At 37.3% G+C, this 16248-nt stretch overlaps 1 long non-coding RNA gene across 1 annotated transcript in view; it reads left to right on the top strand.

The window, feature by feature from the left end:
• Positions 1-11079, top strand: part of LOC139176331 (uncharacterized) — a 32616-nt gene extending 21537 nt beyond the window's left edge. Inside the window, exon 3 of the long non-coding RNA XR_011560746.1 lies at positions 10888-11079. This is a non-coding gene — a long non-coding RNA (uncharacterized lncRNA). The remainder of the gene's footprint in view (positions 1-10887) is intronic.
• Positions 11080-16248: the final 5169 nt, after the last annotated feature.

Here is a 16248-nt window from a genome sequence, read left to right as displayed (position 1 = left end):
TGGGTCCACACTGGGGCTGCTCTTCAGCTGAAGATGGGGACAATAAAAGGAAAAACAATTGGAAACTCATCCTATAATGTTTGCTCTTCAAATATTGGCTTCTTTCCTGATTTGCCAGTGTTGTTAACTTTTCAAAGTCCTTAGGTGGTTGCTTTTTGTAATTTGAGCTGACTTTTTAGCAATAATCAACAGGCGTGTGTGTGTGGGTGTGTGTGTGTATGCTCAGTCATGTCCAACTCTTTGTGACCCCATGGATTGTAGCCCACCAGGATCCTCTGTCCATGGGATTATCCAGGCAATAATACTGGAGCGGGTTGCCATTTACTCCTGTAAGGGATCTTTCCCACCCAGGAATCACACCCATATCTCCTGCATTGGCAGGTGGATTCTTTACCACTGAGCCACCAGGGAGAGAGGCTATAAAGGACTTTTCCATATTGACCAGCACAGAAATTACCCCTCCCCTATATTTTTCTTTATTCCAATACCTTTGACAACTTTATTTCCTTTTTTTTCCCCTTTTTTAGGGTAAAAGATCTAGCAAAAAAAAAAAGCTGGTTTAAATCATTTATAATTGAATATTGGCATGTACATTCTTTCCTTTCCTAAAATGATCTATCATATAGCACAGCAACAGTTTCCAAAGGCAAAACTCTAATGAGCATATATAGGCTGCCAAGCCATTAATCAAAATTACACTAACACCAAAGCAGTTAGCCTCCTGTGTGCATGTTATTGTTTGTGTAATTTCATTATACTTCTGGCAACGTGTACATGTTAGTTGTTTCTATTTTGGTTTAAGAAACTCTTTTATATTTGCAACGTGAAAAAATCAAGTGTGAAATCCTTCCAGATAAATGTCGGTAGACAAAGTTTGCTTCCATAGCACTCAAAATATTTTGGTTTCTAATAACACATGTATTTCTTAGATTATCTTTGGTAAAATGTCATAGTCAGCATTAACTTTGGTATATTTTAATAACATATAGAGATAGCTTACCAGCCTGCTGGATTATAAGCATGGAGCACATCATCTTTGTCTTTGGCCTTAACCTCTACCTTGCTTTTGACTACAACATCTTCCGCACAAGCACTTATGTATGGTTTTCCCAATTATATATAATCCAGAAATGCCCTTGCACACAAATGTAGAAAGATCAGATGAACCCGTCTAGTTTTATGAGCTACTCCTCCGGAAACAAACTCTGTTTCTACATCACATTTTCCGTACTTGTCATATTATCATCAGCTGCTTCTACATACCCGAAGAGTGCTAATGACTGATCGATAGCCCGGACATGTCTGGCCATGGCCTACACGTGCCCTGGGTAGTTCATTTATTTGCCTCGGTGGATTTGCTAGAGTGGAATTTAATCAATAGCTAATTCATTAATTCTGGTCCTCAAGAATGTAGAGACTGCGCTGGATGAAGATAGCTGTCTGGTGCTGGCTTTGATTGAAATATGACAGACACTGCAACTGACAGCTTCCCTGGGTACTGGGTTGCCTCTGAAGTTCGCTTATTTATTCTGTATAAGTGGATAAGCGAAGAAAAGAACATAAACCAAGAAAAAGTTTTATTACATGACTGCCAGTATTCCAAAATGCATGATTTCCAGGCATGAGGCTCCAGGGAAAGCAGAGAAAGAGAGAGAGGGGGAGAGAGAGAGAGAGAGAGAGAACACAGATCATGGCTCTCATTGCCTTTAGTGGGAACCATGGCACTTTTTATAGTTCCAGATCAGTTTGGGGCTGTATTATTGATGAGAAGTCAGAGACATAATGTCTTTGTAGTACTCACAAATAACTGTTTAAAACTTTGCTTCAAGCTCCTGAATAATATAAATGATATTTTCACCCATCAGCTTCTGAGAAGTCTTCATGATAATAGCACAGACTCTGTGTCTCTAAATGACACTTAAACCACTATCATCATTTAGAAATCCCCCTGTCTGAAAATTTCAGAGTACATAACTGGGGGTTGAGGATAGCGTGAATGGTCATGGCTGGTTGAAAAAGAACTTACTCTTTTTTGCCTCACCAAATTTGAGGTGAAACTTTGAGGCTTCTATATTTTTATACTATGACACTGGCTATCAGGAAATCTCTTGTATGATTGTTTTGATATATGATATATGATATATGATATATGATAGCTTGAATACTGAAGTGATTTTACAATTAAACATTTTTAAGTCATGCTTTATGTTATGTTTTTAAATGGGGAGTATGCTGGGCTGTAGATGTAGAATTTCCGATCACCTCTTCACCCATATTATAAACTTTACTTTTTTGCCAGTTTGGGCAAGTTGAGACAGCTTCTTTTTAATTTAATTTTTATTGTCTATTGGAGTATGGTTGATTTACAATGTTGTGTTAGTTTCAGGTGTACAGCAAAGTGCTTCAGTTATACATATACATATATACACTCTTTTTCAGATTCCTTTCCCATATAGATTATTACAGAATATTGAGTAGAGTCCCCTGTGCTATACAGTAGGTCCTTGTAGGTTACGTGTTATATATAGAGTAGTGTGTGTATGTTAATCCCAATATCCTAATTTATCTTCCCCCCTCACCTTTCCCCTTGGTAACCATCAATTTGTTTTTAAAGTCTGTGGATCTGTTTCTGTTTTGTAAATAAGTTTGTGTGTATTATGTTTTTTAGATTCCACATATAAGTGATATCATCCAATATTTGTCTTTCTCTGTCTGCCTTATTTCACTTAGTATAATCATCTCTAGGTCCAATCATGTTGCTGCAAATGGCATTATTTCATTCTTGTTATTATTGAATAATATTGCATTATATTGATATGTGTATGTACCACATCTTCATCCATTCCTATGTCAATGAACATGTATGTTGCTTCCATGTCTTGGTTATTATAAATAGGGCTGCAATGAGTATTGAGGTGCATGTATCCTTTTGGACCATGTTTTTCTCCAGATATATGCATGTGTTGTGCTTAGTCGCTCAGTTGTGTTCCACTGTTTGTAACTCCATGGACTGTAGCCCTCCAGGCTCCTCTGTCCATGGGGATTCTCCAGGCAAGAATACTGGGATGGGTTGCCATGCCCTCCTCCAGGGGATCTTCCCAACCCAGGAATTGAACCCAGGTCTCCAGCGTTGCAGGCAAATTCGTCATCGTCTGAGCCACCAGCGAAGCCTCTAGATATATGCCTAGGAGTGAGAGTGAAGGGTTGTATTGCAGCTCTATTTTTAGTTTTTGAAAGAACCTCTATACTGTTCTCCATAGTGGCTGTGCCAATTTACAGTCCCACCAACAGTGTAGGAGGGTTCCCTTTTCTCTACACTCTCTCCAGCAATTTTTGTTTGTAGAATTTTTGAGGATGGCTTTTCTGACCAGTATGAGGTGGTACCTCACTGTATTTTTTATTTGCATTTCTCTAATAATAAGTCACTCAGTTGTATCCGACTCTTTTCAACCCCATGGAATAGTATATAGAATTCTCCAGGCCAGGACACTGGAGTGGGTGGCTCTTCCCTTCTCCAGGGAATCTTCCCAACCCAGGGATTGAACCCAGGTCTCCCGCGTTGCAGGAAGATTATTTGCCAGCTGAGCCATAAGGGAAGTCCAATAATTAGCAGTATTGAGCATCTTTTCATGTGACTCTTGGGCCATTTGTATATCTTCTTTGGAGAAATATCTATTTAGATTTTATGCCCATTTTTTAATTGGGACTGGAATTTTCTGTTCCAGTCTAAAGGATATGAGAACACCTCTCATACCCTGTCATGGAATGTATCTAGTACTGTCGTACACATTCAATCAATAGTCTTACAATCATAATGGCTTTCAGTAAATATTATTTTTCTGATGGCCAATGAATTCTGATCATCAAACTCATTGTTTGATCAGAAGGCCTTACAGAATATTGAGTTTATTCTTAAGACTCTGCCACTACTATTTCCATTTTCTTACTTCCTTCTCTTTCCCAAACTCCTTCTAACTTCTCTACTTTTTGCAGCTCCCAGAGAAGCAGCTCAGTCACTGAGATTTTGAGAGGCCTTGTAAGCATCTCCACAAAATCCAGCTTTCCTCCCAATTTACTCTACTCTTTGGTTTCTTTCATTGTTTTCATTCCAAATCCATTCATTGATTGTGGATGTCTTCAACAGAAAGACTCTCTCCTACTCAAATAGTTCATTCTCACAGTTTGCATCATACTGATGTCTCAAAGATCTCTAGCCTCATTTTCTCCCTAAACTCTAGTCCCATGTATTCAGTTTTGTATTAGTGTTCTATAGTGATAGCCATCCATCACTCCCATAACCTCAAGCCTCAGAAGTGAATTTTCAGCTAACTCATCTTTTCCAACATCCAGTTCTGCAGAGGTACCACTACCTTGCGTATGATCACAGACATCTAGCTTTGATTTTTTTTAATCCCCTGATTTCACTCAATATCAATTTTAGTCTGTCTTCTTTTGGAGCATCTTCTCCTATCTGTCTCTCTTCTTCATTTCTACCATCATAACCCTAGTTCATTCTTTTATCATTCAAGTTGATGTACCTATCTTAATTCAATGAGATACAAGAAGGAAAGGTTTTATTTTTGCCTATTCCTTGCTACCTAAACAGTCTTTTGGATGTCCTTTTCCTAACTCTTGAAAAATCTCTCAGAAACATCTTATGGCTTTCACATTGTTTTTAGTTATGAGCCTCACTTTAGTAGTTAAGATTCATGATCAAGTATTAAAAGTTCATTCCATCTCCAGCAAAATATTAAGTTCACATATGATTCAAAAATCCTACCATTTCACAGGCTCAGACCTGATCCCAGCTTGCCCTTTCTCTCCTCCTACTCTTTCTTGTCTATTTCCTTTCATCCAGCTGTGCCTCTTTCCAACATTATTACTTTACTACCACTGCTGGGTAGCCACCCAAACTCTCTGTGTGGCAGGTAGCACTTTCTTGGACAATTCTCTGTTTTCCTTGAGAGGACTTTTGAGAATCTCCACAAAGTCAAGTTCCCTGATGTGAATGTGGTCTTCTGAAACTGATCTGTGGTGGTGGCAGAGCAGAACATCCCAAAGACTCTCCTTACTGGAGTTCCTTCACACCTAAAGCCTGCCATGGTGGGTGGTATATGTAAAGTGGGCTCACACCTCACCATTTTGCAAGATGTCCATTGGCTCCTGGTAAACTCATTCGTTTGTGCCATGGTAAAGATGAATGGTATGCCAATCCTGTCTTGCCTATCATTACAGCTGCTCTGGATAATATCTGGCCATTAGAATTCTCTAGCTGAAAAACAAGCACCTGTTCTTTGGTCATACAGGATACCAATCCCTATGTCAAATTGTCCCCTAAGTTTCTATATTCCGCTCCAGGGACAGTAGCAAATTTGGCTTAGATATTTCTGTTTCTCAGGAGGTACCAACCAGGAGAAGCAAGTGTTTCCAGTTTTTCTGAGTGGTGTATTTAGAATGTCTTCCTCAGCCTAGAGTGTGTGTTTAGGGGTGGGCTGGGGATGGATTTTAACATCACTCTTCAATAAATAAATCACTTCTCTCTTACTCTGTGGCTCAAAAATTTCCAGTGATTTTCCAATGCACTCAAAAAATGAATCAAAAGTTACTTCTCTGTTCTACAAAACCCTGCATGATTTGCAGTTCCCCATCCACCCTCCCAACACCCACCTAATTCATTTTCCATCATTCTCTTGCTCACTCTAGTTCTTTCCCACTAGATTCTTTGATTGTCCTGCAACAAGTCAAGGGCATGGTTGTCTCAAAGCCTCTCTACCTCCTGTTCTCTCTGCCTAGAAACTCCTGTTCACATGCTTTGTCCTTTCTCCCTACACAGAAGAGCCAGGCCTTCTCAGACCACCAGTTTGACATATTGTATACTTACGTATATGTTTGCTCTTTCATCTTTTCCCAGCAAAATGTAAGTTTTATGAAAAAAGGAGCTGTGTCTTATTTATTCATAATTATATTATTAGAACAATGCCTTACCTATAGGAGATACTTAATAAATACTCATTAAATTTCCTTCTTTCAAAAACTCTCCAAGATTTCTATTTATTTGGTATTGGTTTGGGTTTTGCATCAATGTTAATGGATAGATTTATCCTCAGAACTCAGCAGAATCTTTCTGATCCCTTTCAGAAACAAGATACTTATCAGTCCTAAAGGGAGAAACTCATCTGTCATCCTCAGCTTGGAGCTAAATTGAAGTTCCTAAACAAGAGAAAGATCCATTAAACATTCCTTCACGTTTAAATTCCTGATGTAGCTCACTGATATTTCTCCCTACCCCTCTTCTCTTTCACTCTCATCTGCCAGGCTATCAGTTCTAAAAGGGCTTTTTATTCTGCTAGTGACATCCTGCACAATCACCTTATTTCACCATCAAATTCCTCAACATAGTATTTGGGGGGCTTCATAAACTTTCTTCTTAAATTCTGATTGGCCTTCCATTATTGCTGGATGTTGACCATTCACTCATCAAGTTGGTCCCATTACTCTTCTATATATGGCTAGGCTGTTTCCTCCCTCTTATTTTTGCTTATGTGTGTCTTCCTGCTCAGAATTCTTCCTTCCTCCTGTTCCAATTCAAGTCCACATCTACTTCTCCCATGAAACCTTCATTGTTAGTCTAGGCACAATGATCTTTGTTTGGTATCTCTGTAATACTTCAAGGATATATATATATACAATCAATCCTAAAGGAAATCAACCCTGGATAGTCATTGGAAGGACTGATGCTAAAGTACTAATATTTTGGCCACCTGATGCAAAGAGTAAACTCACTGGAAAAGACCCTGATGCTGAGACAGATTGAGAGCAGGAGGAAAAGGGGGTGACAGAAGATGAGATGATTGGATGACATCACCGATTCAATGGACTTGAGTTTGAGCAAACTCTGGGAGATAGTGAAGGACAAGGGAGGCCTGACATGTTATAGTCCATGGGGTCACAATGAGTCAGACTTGACTCAGTGACTGGACAACAACGTAATACTTTTAGCTTGAACTACATGCTTAAACACTTGACTTTACACTGCTGTAAAGTGTAATTTGACATGTTTCTGGTATGCATGTTTTATATCCCCTAATACTTAAGGACACAGAGTTCTACCTTTTGATATTTTACTTACTACCAGTTATGCTAAGGCTTCCCTGGTGGCTCAGATGGTAAAGAGTTTATCTGCAGTGCAGGAGACCCAGGTTCGATCCCTGGGTTGGGAAGATCTCCTGGAGAAGGAAATAGCAACCCATTTCAGTATTCTTGCCTGGAAAATCCCATGGAGGGAGGAGCTTGTTAGGTTACAGTCCATCGGGTCGCAAAGAGTCAGACACGACTGAGCATCTTCACTTCTTCTCAGTTATGCTAAAGCTTCCCAGGTGACGCTAGTGGTAAATAACCCACTTGCCAATGCAGGAGACGTAGGAGATGAGGGTTTTATCTCTGGGTCAGGAAGATCCCCTGGAGAAGAGCATGACCACCCACTCCAGGTTTCAAGCCTGGAGAATCCCATGGACAGAGGAGTCTGGTGGACTACAGTCTGTAGGGTCACAGAGAGTCAGACATGACTGAAGTGACTTAGCACATAGCACATAGTTAGGCTAAACATTCTAGTGGAGAATTAAGCATTCGATAGCTTGATTTGAGAGCAGATAAATAATATTGTCATCATATTACATTTATTTAGTATTAAAAGTCCCCTGATCATTTTTGATAACCACAATCTGGAATAGTATTTGAAGAAGCTGACAAAAATGACCTAGTTGAGTAGGCATTTTTAAAAGGCCTCGGTAAACAAGTTCAAGGAATCTGGAGCTATTTATAACAATTTATGGATAAATTGGGGTTTCCCTGGTGGCTCAGATGGTAAAGCGTCTGCCTGCAATTTGGGAAACCTGGGTTTGATCCCTGGGTCAGGAAGATCCTCTGGAGAAGGAAATGGCAACCCACTCCAATACTCATGCCTGAAAAATTCCATGGACAGAGGAGCCTGGTAAGCTACAGTCCATGGGGTTGCAAAGAATCGGACACAACTGAGCAACTTCACTTTGTTTCCTTTCTTTCTATAGATAAATTGTTTGTAAAAGACAAACTTCAGATTGTCTCTCCAGTATTTCACATTAATTCATATGGTTTAAGAATGTTCCTTCAATTTTACTCTCCAACATCAAAGCAACAGAGCCATTAATCCACTTCATGTGTGTATTTCTCAGAGATGTCTTTCATTTCAAACCAAAAGATTTTTTCAGTGTCACTGTCATGGGCTCCAGTGAGAGTTGGACAGGTGCTAAGCCCCCTATTTTTCTTTGATCACGTATATTAGTGTACCTAACTCAGATCCTCAACATCAAAACTTTTTATGCTAGCACTAAAAATATAGGTGGTCTCTCTTCCTGGTTATGCTGTGCAAAAAAAGAGAAGTTACACTAACTAGAAATGGTATTTTCCAGACTTTGCTAGTTTACCAGCTTTTGTAGATAAGTCAGACCCTTGAATGTCACTTAAAGGTAGTCTTTTCTGTAGCTGGTTATGCAATGAATACAGAAGAGGTATCTGAAAAAATGTGGAATTAATTTTGAGAGTTGTATAAAGACCTTAGAATAATAATGGTGAATATACAAGTCACCTATGAAACTGTTCTCTTATAGATGCCATTAATTTCTTATCTACAGAGTCTTATTAGTGAATGTGTTATGTTTGTACCTCCAAGAAAACGAAATAATTTTCTTTTTTTTCTTTTTCAGCAGTCTATTAAAATGTCAAGGTTTATCTTGACTGCTGCTTTTTAATGTAAATGTTTGGGCCTAATTGAATTCCTAATATGTAATGTCACTTAGAATTCTGATCGAGTTCAGTAATTTGGCCTGTAAAGACACACTTTTCCTTAAAATGGAAAGTATAACAAAAATATTATTTGACACAATGTCAGAATGATAGTCAACATAAGTTATTATGATAATATTTTAATATTGCTTGAGTATAAGGACTAAGCTCATATGTGCTTGTTATTCCTCAAAGTAGTTATTGAAATGTTTCATAGGTAAAGCTAACCTATAACTATGTAGGTTACGTTACGGTTACCATAATGGTTATGTTACGGTTGAAGATTCTAGAATTATAAAAATCAATCTTGAATGTCCGAGTTCCATTCCTGTTTTTGAAAACAATAAGAGCAAAAGTAATTATTTTATATTTGCCTGATGTTCTGCAGATAGTAGCCTTTCTTTACCCTGCTAAATTGCAAGAATATGCCTTATCAAAATCTCTGGGGCTTTATTAAAATCTTTACTTTCTGTTTATAGATCATCTTAAAATACTAAAGATAGTACAGGTATGTCATCTAGGCTGAATCATTCTGACAAGTAGATGTAAGTGCCAAAATAAAGTTCTGTACATTAATCTGAGAGTAAATAATTTTATTCCAGATTGACTCTTCTTTGAAAACTTGATGCTATGATCTCATTCAGAACAGCAGATGAAATACTAATAGATCATTGAAAATGCAGTTTTGGTGTGATGTTATGCCTCCATTGTTTACCAAACCACTAAAAAAAAAAAACAGACGCTTATATGTTTAGAATAAATTGTGGCTCAATTTTTAAAACTCAAACATCTTCAAGAATATAGTGATATAAAGAAGTTTGTTATGGGAATCTCCAATTCCTGAATTTCTGACCACAAAGCATATCTGATCATGGTATATAAAGAACTATTGGAAAATTAAATCTGTTTTTGTGAGTCAAAAATTAAGATAAAGTATATTTGGAGGGAGCATATCAATTATATCAGTTGATAAAATATTTAAATATTATATGTTGATAAATAAATTTATTGAAAAGTGGTATCAACTGTTACCTTATCAACTGATAAAAAGATTTTATCAGTTTGGTCATGCACTTTGTCTATGTGACAAAATAACCAACAGTAGAGGCTCAAGTAAGTAGTTCTGGAGGTAGATTGTTGTTGGCATTGGTTCAGTTATACCAGATATCTCAGGGGCATCTTTGTGCTTTGCATGGCCTTTCTCAAATGATTGCAAGATAATTGAAGTGACTGCTGAAATTTCAGACATCATATTCAGCAGAAAGAAAGAAAAGGGGAAAAGGCCACAGCCACATCAAGGAAGATAAAATTTCCTAGGGACCTTCATTAGACTCTTAACATCTTCTCATTACATCTTTTTGTGCAGCAGAGGATCACATGGCTAGTCCTAGCTGAGAGAAGGAAGGCAAAGGAGTAGAAATTGCGAGTAGGGTTTAAGTCTGCTGCATATTGTAATTTCCATGCTATTCACTTTGTGTGTCTGCTAAGTCGTTTCAGTCCAACTCTTTGCAACCCTGTGGACTATAGTTTGCCAGGCTCCTCTGTTCGTAGGATTCTCCATCAAGAATACTGGACTGGATTTCCATGTGCTCCTCCAGGGGATCTTCCCCACTGAGGGATCTAACCTGTGTCTCTTACATCTCCTGCAATGGCGGGCGGGTTCTTTACCACTACTGCCACTTGGGAAGCCCATCCTATGTACTATATCACATTATTTGTGTCTTATTTTTACTTATCAACCAAAATTTTCTGTTGATTTTACTGACTAGCCGCAAACAATGATACATTCTTTTTGCCTCTGAAATTTAAAGTAGGAGACCACTGAACACTTGTCATGGTGTTATTCTCCCAAGAGCGTAAATGATTTTGGTTGATTTTCAAAACATAGCCTATGGTGGTAGCATATGAGTGTATATATTCTTTTGCTTCAGCTTTTTCATTAGGAAGTTGTTGATGAAATAGACCTTTTGACCAAACTGGAAGACTAATTGAAAAGTAGATCAGGCTGATAGCAGCAAAGTCAAATGTTGTCTTTTTCAGAAGTATTGATTATTCTGTCCATTGCAGATCCCTTCAAATTAAATGGATGTCTCCAGGGAGGCCAAGTGGCATCATTCTTGGATATGATCTCTTACGGAAAACATGGCGTCCGTGCTCTAAAACTAAGAAGTTAATGAAGGACCATCCTGGTGGACTCTGCAAGGCAGTGGAGTGTCAAAAACATGAACTTCTTTGTGGAACCAGGTGCTACTCCCCTGAGGCTAAGGTAAATCTTTTCAAACGAGTCAGTAAAATATGTTTTTCCCACTAAATTCTCTGGGCTGAAATCACTTGCCTCTTAAACCATGGTTTATCATGTTCAGTATTTCCACTAGTCTAACAAGAAGACCCCGTGGGAAAGAAAGGATGCCTATAAAAATCTCATCTTCTTCATGAGCATTTTAGCCTTCTCATTTTTCATCATCTTCATAGAAAAAAAAAATGAGCTTATTGAAATGATAAGGAACCTCCCAAATTTGTGCTTGATTGAATGAGTTGAATATTCTTTACAACAAATTCATTCAGCTACAGGTGGCTGTTTTACATGACACTGATGAGTAACTGTGAGCCGGACCTTTCATGGTTTGTCTGAAATATTTTTAAACTATGGCCATTTGCAGATTAATGTTCATATTAGTTTGAGCTTAAGAATCAGATCAATAATACAGCTAGACAGAGGAGTTTATAAATGGTTTTTATTGACAAATGATGTAGAAAATCCTTAGTTTGAAGATAGGATTTCACATAATGAAATAACATTCCTATTTGTCAACAACATCACACATTCAATGACTAAAGCTACTACTAAATTCAAAAGATTCACTGCAAAAGGACTCAGTAATTAAGAAAGTGAGTTGTTGAAGTAAGATGGATCAAAATGCTTATTATTATTGCTGACACTTGCTAAGCTGTTTTTATCTAAGAAATGTTATAAAACTAGTAGTTACTAACTATACATTTTTTTTGACATTTAGGCTCCAGAATTGTCATTAAGCCCAAGTTCTATATTATTTTAAGCCATTAAATGTGTGCCATCTGGTGAATATACTTTCATAAAATGAAATGAAATTTAGGATTTCTGAGAGAAAAACATGCTAGAATAAATTTTCCTATTAAAAACGTTCTCCAAGAGAAACAAAACTTTGATGCATTAAACAAAGTCTTACTTTTGTTTTCAGGATTAAGGGCACATGCAGGTTTTGTCAGTGAAAGAGAATAAAGGAAGTCAATTACAATTTCAAGAGAAAAAATTTGTTCGTAGATTTCTGTCTGCGGTTAACAATCAATATATATTTCCTGGGTGAGAGGTTGAAGGGATGTAGAAAATAGACTTCTTGTGAGTCTAAGAGCCTTTTGGCTAAATATACATCAGAATCATCTGTAATAATTATACAAGCTTCCCTATTTGATTACAGCCATGGATCTCAAACCCCAGTATCATACCTGGAGGTCCCACCCCCAGAGTAAGTCTTGGATAGAGCATGAGAATTTGCATTTCTAACAGGTTTCCAGGTGAGGCCTCCTCCATCTGGTCCAGGGACCTCACTTTGAGAATCACTAGTTTACAGAATTACTTCTGGAAAACCTAGAGCAAGGAACAGGCTGCCTATTTCAATATTAGCTACACCTTACCAGCTCAAGTTACTAAAATTGTTTTCTCAGCCAATGAACTTAAAGATTAAATTAGAAGATTAAGAAATACTCCATTCAAGGGCAAACATCTCAAAAGAAATCATTTCTTGAAAATGTTCCCTTTGGGGCCCCCTTGATAATCAAAACCAGAGTGTGTTAGAAGAAAAGCATAAGTTTTATGTGACTGAAGGAGCCTGAGAATGGCATTGACAATGAACAAATGGAAGGAAATCAGATGCGATGACCCATCAATAAATAAATACTTGAATATTTAAAAGAATGGTAAGTCCTAGAGACTCTGAAGGAAAAGACTGGTGGATGTGCTTTGGTGTCCAAGAACTCTGTATGTGAATGGAACTTTAATAGATGCTTTAAGATTATACAATGCACGACACAATTTAAGTTACTGTCATAAAACAAGAAGAATGTGTGTATTGTTTTACCCTGCAAGCAAAAATGACCACCATTCCTAAATCCCAAATAAACACAAAGAGTTTTTCCTTAGTTCTTTAAAATGGAGCATAATTTGAAATTTTACTTTTCACTCAGAATGTGGCATCAAAGAAAGGAGTCATGCAATTTGTCCTTGGAATCAGACTGATTTTGAATCTTCATTGCTGGTAACTAAACAAAACCAACTTATTCCAGTTGGTTTACCAGGGCTACCTGAGGAACCACAGAAAGAGATTTCTGCCCAGTTTCTTTGCTCTTTGGTCACTTCTGAGAAATGAATGAAGTACTAAGCTTGCCTTCAGATTTAGTTATTCCATACTCTGCTCCCTTGGGATAGAGCATGAATCAAATGTTGGTGCAGGCTGCAGTAGCAATGAGCAAAGAGGAAAAAGAGAAGCTCCTCTTAAACAGTGGTTGATTTTTGTCTGCCACAGGAAGCATCTATCTAGTTAATGTAACTTATGCCAAGTACAGGTTCTGAGGCTACATCTCAGCACTGTTCAGTGTCTCATTTGCTCTAGATACAGAGTGTCAGTCTCTCAGACCTCAAGTGAGCATGCAAAGTGATTATTTGATTGTTTGAGCACATAATTTCTTCCACAGCTCCTGGAGAAAACACATTGTTAAAAGGGCTTCTCAAAATTAATTTCCATATAAATTTCCTTTTATATAGATACATGTATATACATATACATACATATATGTATACATATTATATATACATACATACATACGTAAATACACATATATTCATACATTTTATATATATATAAATGTTGGACACTGTTGAGGTTGCCTTGTCTGAAGATTGGGTTCACCAATAAGCGATCATATAAATTAGTATAAGGAAAATGCAAGGTATTAAAAAAAAAGACCAATAAGAGGTTTCCATAGATGTGGTGCTGTTTAACAATCATTAAAATAAAAACATATATACAAAATAAATTGTTCATTTGCAACTCAAAATCATCTTCACATTGGAAGCACTGACATTCAAAAAATAATTCATACTTATAGCATATTATAATAGAGCACAAAGCATGGTCAAAGGCTAAAAGAAGCTACATTGTATTGAACTGAAATGATAGAATTTGAATGATATTCAGAATATGTATCTTTTAAACCTTTGAAATTTTATCAGAAATATGCTACATTTGATCTAAGATCAAGGCCTTGTTAGATAATAACAGTATCACATAAGATATGCTGGTATAATACTCTTAATAAAACTATTTATTTTACACCTGATTCTCAAATTCCAGGTTTGTTGTAATGGATCTCTCTATGACCCTCAGCCTGGACATGCCTGTTGTGAAGAGAAGTACATAGCATTTGTTTTGAACTCAACTGGAGTTTGTTGTGGTGGCCGCATACGAGAGACACAACCAAATCATCAGTGTTGCTCAGGGTATTATGTTAGAATTCTACCAGGTGAGGATCAATTCCAGGTGTATTCAGTAATATTGGGAACTAGAAAAAGCAAACACATGACTTATGTCAGTGAATTGTTTTAAGTACCTCCCCACCAAAAAAAAAAAACACATAGCTAACAGTAGCCACTAACACATAGCCAATGTTCGGTTTTAGATATCATTTCTTGTTTCAGCTTTCTTTAAATATAAGCAAGACAAAGCACAAAGCAAAAAGGAAATACAAGGGACTTGTTATATGTACTACATAAAGAAATATACCTGGAGAGCTGGATAACTGCCTTTTTTGTGACTTTATCCACATTGCTGAGTACTTCATCATAAACTCTGAATTTCTTGGTATATCACTCCATGCAACTGTTCTCCATTTTCTCCATTTCCATTCTGAACAGTGCATGCATTGTTCCTTATTGTTGCTGTTCAGTTGCTCAGTCATTTCTCACTCTTTGTGACCCCACGGACAGCACCTTGCCAGGCTTCCCTGTCCTTCACCATCTCTCAGAGCTTCCTCAAACTCATGTCCATTGAGTCAGTGATGCCATCAACCCATCTTGTCCTCTGTCGTCCCCTTCTCCTCCTGCCTTCAATCTTTCCCAGCATTTTTCCCAGCGTCTTTTCCAATGAGTTGGAACTTTGCATCAGGTGGCCAAAGTGTTGGAGTTTCAGCTTTAGAATCAGTCCTTCTAATGAATATTCAGGATTGATTTCCTTTAGAATTGACTGATTTGATCTCCTTTCAGCCCAAGGTGCTCTCAAGAGTCTTCTCCAACACCACAGTCCAAAAGCATCAATTCAGTGCTCAGCCTTCTTTATGGTCCAACTCTCACATCCATACATGACTACTGGAAAAACCATAGCTTTGACTACATGGCGCCTTGTCAGCAAAGTAATGTCTCTGCTTTTTATTTATTTATTTATTTTTTTGCTTTTATTTCCAATATTCTGGGGGGTGGGTCATAGAGGATCCTGCTGTGATGTATGTCAGAGAGTGTTTTGCCTATGTTCTCCTCTAGGAGTTTTATAGTTTCTGGTCTTACGTTGAGATCTTTAATCCATTTTGAGTTTATTTTTGTATATGGTGTTAGAAAGTGTTCTAGTTTCATTCTTTTACAAGTGGTTGACCAGATTTCCCAGCACCACTTGTTAAAGAGATTGTCTTTAATCCATTGTGTATTCTTGCCTCCTTTGTCAAAAATAAGGTGTCCATATGTGCGTGGATTTATCTCTGGGCTTTCTATTTTGTTCCATTGATCAATATTTCTGTCTTTGTGCCAGTACCATACTGTCTTGATAACTGTGGCTTTGTAGTAGAGCCTGAAGTCAGGTAGGTTGATTCCTCCAGTTCCATTTTTCTTTCTCAAGATCACTTTGGCTATTCGAGGTTTTTTGTATTTCCATACAAATTGTGAAATTATTTGTTCTAGCTCTGTGAAGAATACTGTTGGTAGCTTGATAGGGATTGCATTGAATCTATAAATTGCTTTGGGTAGTATACTCATTTTCACTATATTGATTCTTCCAATCCATGAACATGGTATATTTCTCCATCTATTAGTGTCCTCTTTGATTTCTTTCACCAGTGTTTTATAGTTTTCTATATATAGGTCTTTAGTTTCTTTAGGTAGATATATTCCTAAGTATTTTATTCTTTTTGTTGCAATGGTGAATGGAATTGTTTCCTTAATTTCTCTTACTATTTTCTCATTATTAGTGTATAGGAATGCAAGGGATTTCTGTGTGTTGATTTTATATCCTGCAACTTTACTATAATCATTGATTAGTTCTAGTAATTTTCTGGTGGAGTCTTTAGGGTTTTCTATGTAGAGGATCATGTCATCTGCAAATAGTGAGAGTTTTACTTCTTCTTTTCCAA

The sequence above is a fragment of the Bos indicus genome, chromosome 16 (assembly GCF_029378745.1).
Source record: "Bos indicus isolate NIAB-ARS_2022 breed Sahiwal x Tharparkar chromosome 16, NIAB-ARS_B.indTharparkar_mat_pri_1.0, whole genome shotgun sequence".
In the NCBI taxonomy this organism is placed as follows: domain Eukaryota; kingdom Metazoa; phylum Chordata; class Mammalia; order Artiodactyla; family Bovidae; genus Bos; species Bos indicus.
This window is presented reverse-complemented; position numbering and strand designations above follow the sequence as displayed.